The 10,102-nt window shown below is 54.6% G+C and overlaps 1 protein-coding gene across 1 annotated transcript in view; it reads right to left on the reverse strand.

Annotated features, from left to right (window-relative positions):
- SEPTIN9 (septin 9) overlaps nt 1–2,668 on the reverse strand; it is a 56,902-nt gene extending 54,234 nt beyond the window's left edge. Inside the window, exon 1 of the mRNA XM_010217532.2 lies at nt 2,569–2,668. The gene's annotated coding sequence lies outside the window, so the exon portion shown is untranslated. The remainder of the gene's footprint in view (nt 1–2,568) is intronic.
- Nucleotides 2,669–10,102: the final 7,434 nt, after the last annotated feature.

The raw sequence follows: 10,102 nt of genomic DNA on the forward strand, positions 1-10,102 counted from the left end.
CACCCTTTCCCCAGGGAAGAGGTTCTCACCAGCTATCACTTCGGGATCTTGAGGATCATCTTTGCTTTGTTTCCACAAGCATCAGGCACTTCCCTGCGTCTCAGGACTCCTGCTGAAGAGCATCTAACTCAGTGTGGTTCCCAGATAGGGAGGACGCCCAGGACACCTTGCTGAGGCTGCACCTCCTGCCACGCCGAGCAGCCCCTGGCTCCCGGCTCCAGCAGCTACGCTCGCCCGGGCAGGACCTGCACAAGCCGCTGAACTGAGCTCTGTCCTCCCTGCACTCCTGTCCACGCCTGGGCCAGCCACGCAGTGAGACACCCCTGAAGCATCTGGCAGGGGGAATTAGAGCAGTTGCAGATCTTAGAGAGGAACAGCCAGAAATGGGATCTCACGCGAGAGTAGAGATGGAAGAGGATTGAGATGTCTGGGTAGAAGGGACACAGGCTCTTAGCACAACCCTGGGCTATTCATCAGGCTGAGGAGGAGAAATAAAGAGCCCAAGGCCTTCCGATCCTTTCAGCTCTGTTTCCTGGCTCTTTTTGGACACATTTCAACTGAAAGCGCCCTTTGTAGCGGCAGCGAGGAGCACGGCTGCCTTGCTTTGTAAGGCGGACTCCAGACAGCTGGGCTGTTCAGCAAAACTCATCCCTGGCAGCTGTCCGGCATTCTGGAGCCCTTTTTCATTCTGAGACCCCCTCTTTCCCACCATGGGCAGCTGTCCTGGGATTCGGCCGCTTGGATGGTCTTCTGTTCTCCACAGAGCGCCCAACCACGAGTGGCTCCGAGCTCAGCACGGCAGCCACAACGCAGCAGCGCGAGACCAAGCACACAAGAGAGAAGCTGGATGGTATTCACAATTCATCTGGGGACAGGGAGCTTACAAAGGGGGTGCAGCTGGAACGCCCCATACCTTGTTGCATTGGCTTTTAGATCTCAGCCATGCCCCGACAGAGCTAAACCGACCCGCTGCCTGGTGGAGACTTCTCTCCATGCTTTAAAATACAACTCAGAAAGGCCATACCTAGGCCACACTGCTACTCCTAGAAGTCTAGTATTAGTTCTATCACTGATACTTGATTTGATTCTACACAGAATACATAAAACAAAACACAGGCTCTTTGGAGGCCTTGTGTCTCGGTGACTGCAGGTGCTGCACGACCGCTGTCCCGGCCCAGACCAGGCAGAGCAGAGCAGCATCCCAGCTCGCTGCCGACGGGGTCCAGGCACACAGCTACACGGCACCGTGGCAGCCAGCTTCCGTGGAAGACCAACCTGATCCCAGGCCTTGGCGCTGTCTCCACAGATGGATGTAACAGCAACAAGATGGTGTTGACCAACCAGCCAGGGTGAGAACCAGTCCTGAGTGGGAGGAGCAGCTGCCTAATGGCCTGAGCCTGGCTCTGAGCTGGCCCCAAAGCAGAGCTTTGAGCAGCCTCCACTGACAGCTCCCCAATGGCTCCATCCCCTGGCTCTGGGCAGGGAAGTCCTCGAGATTCAGTGATGAGATGCTTCTTGCACAGAGCAAGCTTTAGGTCCAGAAAAGTTGATGTAATGGACAGAGTAGAGGAAAAGCTGCCTTTAGCATCAGCCGCCTTCAACTACTACCAGACCTAACCCAGCCGCTGGGCTTCAAAGACCCCATTGCCTTGTAACAAAGTCTGGTTAACTCTTGTCTGGCCCAGAGATGTGCAGGCTGGAGAGGGCAGGGAGGGCTGTGTAACTTCACGTGTCAGGGCTCAGGAGCAGACGTCCACCCCTAGACAAACGCACGGTGCATGCGCAGAGCCTGCGGCCTCCGCATGAACACCGAGCCTCGCAGAGCGGAGAGCCACTCTGTGACGGGGAACGGAAAAATAATCAAAGAGCTAGAAGAGAAAAGTTTCTAAAATGCTAGGGAAAAATAAATGATGGCCGGTGGGGGAGGGAAGCTGGCTTTACTGCCTAATACAGGATTAATCGAAAACAAGATAGAGCTAACATAAGCCAGGGCTCCAGTTTAATAGTGGCTCTTGTCCATGATGTTTTCAGTCTTTGTCTCTGGGATCAGAAGGAAAAAAAAAATCTGACTCTGGTTTATGAAGAGGCTGCTTCTGCCCCACAAGCATAAGCAACAACATAAACCAAGAAACACTCGCAACAGCATTTCTACAGGTTTTGCAACAACCACACCTCCTCACAAGTCCGAAGCTTTTCAGGAGATACGATACAGGCAGATGAGTCTGAACACAGAAATAGAAAGGGCAGAAACGTCTTCTTCCGTAAGCACCCAGGCTTCTGCCTTTTCCTCCTTCTATTTCTTATAGGCCTGGTACCATTTTTATTCAAACTGGCAGCGCTTTCAGCCAGCATAAAACCAAGCATGAGAGACATGTATTTAGACGCCCCTGAGCACATATCTAAGACTCTGCAGTGCCAGCACTATAAGACACCACCACTGAAGCCAGAAGAGTAACTATTAATGGCAAATGCCTCTCGAAGCCCTTGCAAAACCTCTTATCTTATCAACCAACAAAGGGAGGTATCAGCCAGCGCGTTACCCAAGCAGCTACACAGAGATTTACTCACCTTCTTCTCTCTTTGGTGGGCTTTCGATCACCACAGGTGCAGGCTTTGCTTCTGCCGCGGGAGGCTGGCTGCTTAGAGAAGGTTCCAGACTCTCCCCCTGTCGGAGCGGCGGGGCCGGGACCTCGGCAGCCTTCGCTACCTGAATTTCCACTCGCTTGGTGGCCAGATCGGGCCCAGGAGCACCGGCTGCCTCCGCTCTCCGCTGGGGCATCTCTGGGATCTTTGACACGGGCGCTTCCACCCTCCGCAGACCCGGCTCCTGGGGCTTGCCTAGCGTGATCTCAGTCCTTCTCGGGCTGGGCTCAGGAGGTTTGTGCCCCAGCACATCTGCTCTTTTGAGGCCAAACCTTGACAACCCTGAGGTGGAGTTCTCCACTTGCTTGGATGAGATGTCAATGGAGATTTCTGTTCTTCTGGACACCGGCTCGGGCAGTTTGGGTCCAGAGAGCTCCACTCTCCTCAGAGAGGGCTTGGGTGATCTTTGGCTTGTGGGGTCTGCATGCCTGGCAGATGGCTCTGAATTCCTGGCACCGAGTTCCTGAAACTTCTGTGTGGAGCTGGACACAGTGGATCTGAGGAGAGGGTTTGGGGTCCGTCTTTGTGGGGTGGAGGAATTTGAAGACTGATCTACCTCCTCGACCTCAAAAGATCTTTTCAGAGCTGAAAGATAGTAAACAGAATTTGGAATTTAGTTATCATCCATCTTCACATCTCAAAAGACACAGATATTCCCCGAGTCTCATAACCCCATTGCTTCTCTTCCCTTCTGTCGCACGTGGGTTAGTAACATCATTTAATGTATGTGGGAAATGAGAGGTCAGGCTCTGTCTCTTCAGGGAAGCTTTAAACCCCATAACCCAGGGCACGAACCTCCATCCTGCCCTTCATACTGCTCACACCCCACCCGTGTTCAAACGTGCATCAGCCTCTCCCCACTCAGAGGAAGTCCCTGCCTACAGCAAAGTCCTGCTCCAAGCACCAGACTTTCCCTCTCAAACCTAAAAGGATGTACACATAAACACAGGCTTCCCGGGGATCGCTGCCAGCAGAGCCCAAGTCCAGAATGTGAAAACAACCTCAGCACAGCAAATCCGTACAAGCACAACAGCAAAAAAAAATAAAACAAAGGTGATAGACACTGAAGCTCATATACTTAAAAACAACCCCAGAGAACATCTTAGCCAAATATTCATGTGCTTTAAAAACATGATGTCCCCAATACATGGAAGGGGCCAACTGGGAGGCCTTAGGAACATCCCCAAATGCAAATATCATCATCCCTGTAAAGTTAAGCAGCAAGATTGACACATGCAACATCACTCAATTAGCACTGAGATTCAGGAGAACAAATTTTCCAATTTATACTTGGAAAGAGGCAGCAGAGACCCCTGCTTTCATCAAGATCCAGCATCATGCAGGATCTGACAGGACTTCTCTCAATCACTTAGACCACACGCTGCAGTGAGCCACCTGGAAGCACAGGTCACCGCTGCACAGCAGGGAAACGTTCAAATGAAGTCAAATGACACTCAATACTGTTCCAACTCTTCATTGCAGAGGTCCCACAGCTCTGCGTCCCCTTCAGCACCGAGAACTCCCCCAGTATGACAAGCTACCTAAGAATAAAATCTTCAAAATCCCCAAAGCCAGGGATCTTTCTAAGGAAACCCAGTGGGTTAAAGTGTCAGAGCTTCTGCTTGCCGGCTCTGAGCTGGAGTTATCAGAGGGGACACAACACGCTGCTGAAGGAAGCACCCAGGCTACTGATGGATGTTCCCATCCAAGATCAGCAGCTGAGGGCCAGCAGCTGTGAGAAGATGTCCTGGCTCAGGGCCAAATGGACAAGAATGACTCACGCAGCCTCTTTTCACCTTTCCAGCTAGATCTCCTTAAAGGAAGAGATGCCCAGAAGCCTAACACGCACCTCACTCCATACAGAAAACATCTCTATGGAAACTAAAGGCTAAGCTTGAGGAGCAGGAGGGAAGAAATGCAAGGAACTGCTGGCAGATCCCATCCGAACACCCCGGTGCCAGGAGGAGCTGCTTCCCACCCTGCTCCAGGCGCCAAGGTGCCAAGCCCCAGGCGGGTGAGGATGAGGCACAGCCTTCACCTCCAGCCACATACAGAGCTGTGGATGGGTCCCTGCAAAACCAAACCGCTGCAGGGCAGCTGCAGCACTGACAGCTAACGCGAGCACGAGCAACGGGTCCACTTATCCGTGTATTAACAGGATCAAATCAGAGCGACTTAGCCTTTCAAAATCCTGGCCCGGGATCACACAGGATGCCAGGCGCTGGGCAGAGCACGGATTTCCCTCCCCCAGGACATCTGCCCTCGCCCTCCAGCCAGCCCATCTCTTCCAGCTCCGCGGGAAGCGCCTCCTCTCCGGAGGGCTGGCAAGAGTCGCTCCGACCCCGCCGGGGCAGCGGGCCGGCCCGGGAGGCCTGGGAACCATCAGGCCCCTCCGACACGTCTGTCCGTCGGAGCGCAGCTTTGCTGCTCGGCGATGGGAAGCAGCTGCCGCAGCCGGGGCGGCAGAGCCGTCCACGTGGCAGCCGCTCCAGCGCTGCTCCGCGAGCAGGACACGGCCGCGCGAGCAGCACCCGCGCTCTCCTCCCGGCGCCGCGAGCTCCACACACACAGGCGCTGCCCCCAGGGATCCGGGTTGAGACGGTGCCAGCTCCGTGCAGCAGCACCATACCCGCAAGCTCTGTACCCACGGAGAGAGCCAGGCACGAGGCTTTTAGGGGATGGAGAAGGTGACAAAACTTAGACCTTGCCAGCCCTCCTCCCTGGCAGCGAGCACCAGAGCAGGGGTTCACACGTCGGACACAGGCTGCGCCAGGCGAAGCATGCTGGGGTTAAGACGTCCGAATGAGATGCAGGCTTTGGGCTTTTCTTCCTTTTTTGGGAGTGGTTCCCAAGAACTATTAAATACGAATATCAGGTTTCAAAAACCACCCTGAAAGGTTGGGGTTATGAGCCTATAGCTCCTCTTGGGTGTTTGATATTAGCGACCCTGCAAAAGCAACTCCGTGGAAGTCCTCTATGCTCAGCAACAAGCAGGGACACAAGGACATGCAGACTGGGATCAGACTCTCTCCCAGGTGAGGTTCAGACCTTGAAGTGGGAAACGCTAGGAAGCAAACAGGGACTTGGGAACTGGTTCCTGGTGCTGAACTCAGGGATGCTGACAAAGCTGGGAGCAGCTGAGGAGCGCAGAGGCACCTGCACTGGCAGACTCAGGAGCGTCCCAAGGCCAAGGGCTCCATTCAGACTTCAGGTCCCGCCATGGCAGTTTCCTTGGCCCCATGGGCCATGGGGGCCTCGCTCTGGCTCTGCTGCATTGCATCCCAAAACTGCTGCGGAGAGGAAGGGGCTGCCGCAGGGGCACAGTTGGACAGCCCTGGGGATGGGCACGAGCCAGGATAGAAGGGAGGTATACATAGTGCCATGAAATGTCCTTTACCTTGCACGTTAATCTGACGGAAAGGGCGCTAGAGAAGCCTCCAGTGAATTTTTCCAGCAGTTCTGGAGGATCAGCATCGTCGGCTTGGCCTTGCACAAGGGACACCCGTTTGGTCCCCACCTCCATAAGCCAGGTAGTGTCACCCCGCTGGAGGCTGCCAGAGCCTAGGAAGCCAAGTACTGCTGCTGGCATGCTAGACTTGACCTCCCTCATTTATTCCTCCCCAGTAATTAAGATAAAGACCTATTTATAGACATATAGGAATTTTCAAGGTAATGAGTCTCTATCAGGAGGGGTTAAGTATCCATGCAGCTGAATGGGCGGCTCAGGAACCACGCAGTCTTTATTACTATTAAGAGACGCAAGCTCACAGCAAGCACCAAAGCATGCGACCTCCATCCTGCCGCGCACAACCCGGAAACCTCTCCCCCAGGCCAACTAACAACGACGGAATGTCCTGTCCTGCATCACAAATATTCATACGGAGGAGCAAGGAGGGAGAGGAGGCAGCAAAGCCATAGCCCACAGGCAGGGGACGAGGCTAAGCTCAGCCTCTGTAGAAATACGGGCACTGCCGAGGTGGACGCAGCCACCGCAGGGACAGCCACGCGCCGCGGGACGTGCCAGGACAGCGCTTCACACAGGCCAGCCCACAGCAGCAGGGCACAAGGCAGAGGGTGAAGCTCGTGGCCTGCCAGTGTGTGGCCAGGATATCCCCAAAATGTCCGACTTCGCATCGCACTTCCCGAGAAGGGTCGCATGGCCCCGGGCCGCAGGGCGGGCACGGGCCTGGAGTGCCACCTACTGAGCCGCCTGTGCCACTCGGGGGGATGAGAGGCATGTGAGGCTTCTGAGGAAACAGTTTTCCTCCTTTTATCTACCTTGTTTTCTGAATAAGCTGAAAGGTCTCATGAGAGCCTCCGGTTAAACTCCCAAAGCCTCTGTGAGGGACTGGGGTTTCTGGGGGCACAGGCACTGTGCTGGCTCTGCTGAAAACCCAAGCACTGAATTTCTTGCCATTTCCCTTCTCCATCATGCCTTAATCTTACCAAAATAATAATGATAATAATAATAATAAATTTTTAAAAAGCACTTTTTTCCCTAAGTCAAGAATTGAAAAAAAATGCACAAATGTCATGTCTAGTTTCAACTCTGCAAGAAAATAAAGACCGTAGAAGGGATAATCTGGCAAGGAACAGCTCAAAACTCTGACAAAAAAGAGGTTCAAGAGAAGGTGCAAGAAGGAAGAGCTGCAAAACCACGACTACAGCCACAGAAGACTCGAGCAGCCTCAATAACGCTTCCGTGCCAGCTCTACGTCCTGCCATTGGCAGCAAGGGGTGGGGGGCTGAACAAGCAGTAACCTCCATCCCCAAATAAGGGCTGGAAAAAGCACAGCACCATTTCTGAGAGCAAAACCACCAGGACCCCTGGGACCCAGTGGCATTCCCCGTCTCCACGATGGTGTCCCTGTGGTGTCGGTGCCTGCGAGCAGCTCCCAGAGCTTTGCCCACCACCGGCTCTCTGAAGCGGAGGGTGTCCATCCTACAGCTCTGGCTGCACAAGCATTTTGGTACCCACCTAGTCATGCCAGCACATTGGCCACTTCTGTTCTGAAGAATCAGGTCTAAAGCCTGTGGAGTGGGGGGGAATCCCCCCAGCAACAACATTGACCTGCCAATCAGCTCCACAAAAAGCTTCTGCCAAATTCAGAGGCTTTTAGAGAAATCACTTTGGAAGTCCTGCAGCTTGATCCCTGTTAAATCACGGCAGAGGCAACTGGAGCAAGAAAATGGAGGAGACCTTGCTGATCCAAGTCTGGAGAGCACCTAGGGTAGCCTGGAGCAAAGCCACATTGTCCTCAGCAGGTTCTGCCCCACTTTCAGCTGGGCCTGGAGAGCTCAGACTTCCCATGCCCCAGAACGGGAGAGCGGCCGTGGCCACGAGGGCTTGTGTTTGCACCTCGCAGACAGGGGCCTCCTGCCTTCCTTGTGCTCCTGGGCGCACATGAAGCTCGAGGATCCCATCCTGCACTGCGCATTGAGCTCGGCCCAACCAACCCAGCACTGCTCCGGCTGCCCTGCTCGGCATTGCCGAACACAGCAAAGCTGAGACCTCAGGAAGCAAAACAACTCAAAAAAAGAGGGAAAAGCTTTAAAAATAGCCTGTCCTGGCCAGAGCCAAGAAAGGAAAGTAAACAGCCTCTGCTCCAAGCGACCCGCCTCCCGGCTTCCTGCGGGGAGGTTGGCGTTTCAGCCGGGACGACAGCGGCCGGGAGAAGCGGAGCGCGGTCACCGCGGAGGCCCCGCAGGCCCTGCTCGCGGCCTGCACCGAGGGCCACGCGCCGGCTGCCAGCCGCCCTTCCCGGTGTTCCCGTCACAACATTCCCAGGGCCAAGGTGTCCCCCTCAGAGGTCCCCCTTGCTGCAGCCCCTAGGAGCCGCAGTCCGCGTGGCCTCCCCCTGCCTTGACCCCGGCCTTCCAAAGCACCGATGACAAACCCGGCACTGGGGAGGCCCACGGGCTCCAACCCAAACTGGCAGCCCCATCCCTTTAGTAAAGTAAATGCCTAAGCAGGAGCTTTAGTACTTTGGAAAGTAATTTTATCCTCAGAAAGTGTTTTCACATATGTAACGGAGCAAACTGAGATTTCTAACTGCACCATCTCCTTCAGTTGCTGGCGCTTTTTCCCCCTCCTTAACGCAACTATGCTTTAAAAGCCGCTTCCCCAGCGAGCCATTCCCGGCAGAGCCACATCCCGTCTCAGCGCCGCAGCCATCTGGGATTTCCTCCTTGCTCCCGGGCTGATGCTGCGAATGCTGGCGCACTCCATGTCCTGCTTCCCTCCTCAGGGAAAGGCTCAGGGATGAAGCCCCAGCCTGGCAACGTGCATTTGGAGGATGGGACAGGGCACATCTAACCCCTCCTCTCCCCCAGGGCACGAATCCCAGCTTCAAAGACTCCCCCAGACACAAAGCCAAGTCAAAGGCTCTGGATGGCGTAAGGGGGAGCCTGGCTCTGCCCGCAGGCTCCGTATTCCCCGGCCTGCCATGCTGCTGCCACCACGCTGCCCTGCCCAGGCCCAGCGTCCACGTGGGAAGGGAGGTGGTCAACAAAGCAACATCTACTATTTTTAAGAGAACGCACCAAATAGCACCCAAAAGCGACACTTTATATAAGGAAACCTCTACACCCAGGGCTCTGGAAGAGACCAAAATAAACAGCCAGACATGTACCTGCGCTCACTGCTCTGCAACTGGAGCCTCGGGCTCTGCAGAGACTGCAGCCCTAAACTGCTTCCCATTAAAGTTCCCTCGCCCCATGCATGGTTTCTGTAACCCAGGGGTTACATTTGCTTGCTTGCTTAAGCGCTGAAAGCTTTTCTTGCATTTTCAGGCACACAAGAGCCTTGCGGGAATAGGCCCGGCGGTCGCCCTGTTATTCCACATGATACAATGGTATCGTTTCAGAGCACGGACTTTCTTTAAACTGCTACCAGATGGCAACCTCCTGTTCCCGGGGAGGAAAAAGGGGGAGGAAAAAGGGGGAGGCTGAGGACCGCAGGTGTCATCTTTCAATGAGCCCTTTCGAAACCCCACAACATTAACCGTTCGTGGCCATTAAAGCTTCCCAGATCCTTATCGCCAGACAGCAGGGCGAGCGCCTCCACTTTCTGGCCAAATCCTAGTTTAAATAAAGTGGCCTCCGCATTAGTGCGCCTCCAGGGTCGTTCGGGTTTGGTATTTGGAGCTGCTTATCCAAAACTGCCGTCTGTGATACTGCGGAATAGGTGCCACAACCCGTAAAAAGGCGGACGTGGTTTCGTGAGCCAAAGGAGCGAGATGTCTCCATCGCAGGAGAGGGTGCTACCCCCTCACTGCAGGCAGACACACACACCCTCCTCCTGCGGCTCAAACCCCTTCAGAACAGACTTAAGGAGCTGTGAGCTTGCGGTGGGAATGTGCAACTTGTCCTGACCAACACACTGCGATGCACAGCCCTCCACAGTGCCAAAACCAGTTACATGCAGCCCAGAGCTCCAGTTCAATGGAAGACAGAAAAC

Source organism: Tinamus guttatus, unplaced genomic scaffold (assembly GCF_059628265.1).
Source record: "Tinamus guttatus ecotype Peru unplaced genomic scaffold, ASM5962826v1 Tinamus_guttatus_pri_ptg000188l, whole genome shotgun sequence".
Lineage (NCBI taxonomy): Eukaryota > Metazoa > Chordata > Aves > Tinamiformes > Tinamidae > Tinamus > Tinamus guttatus.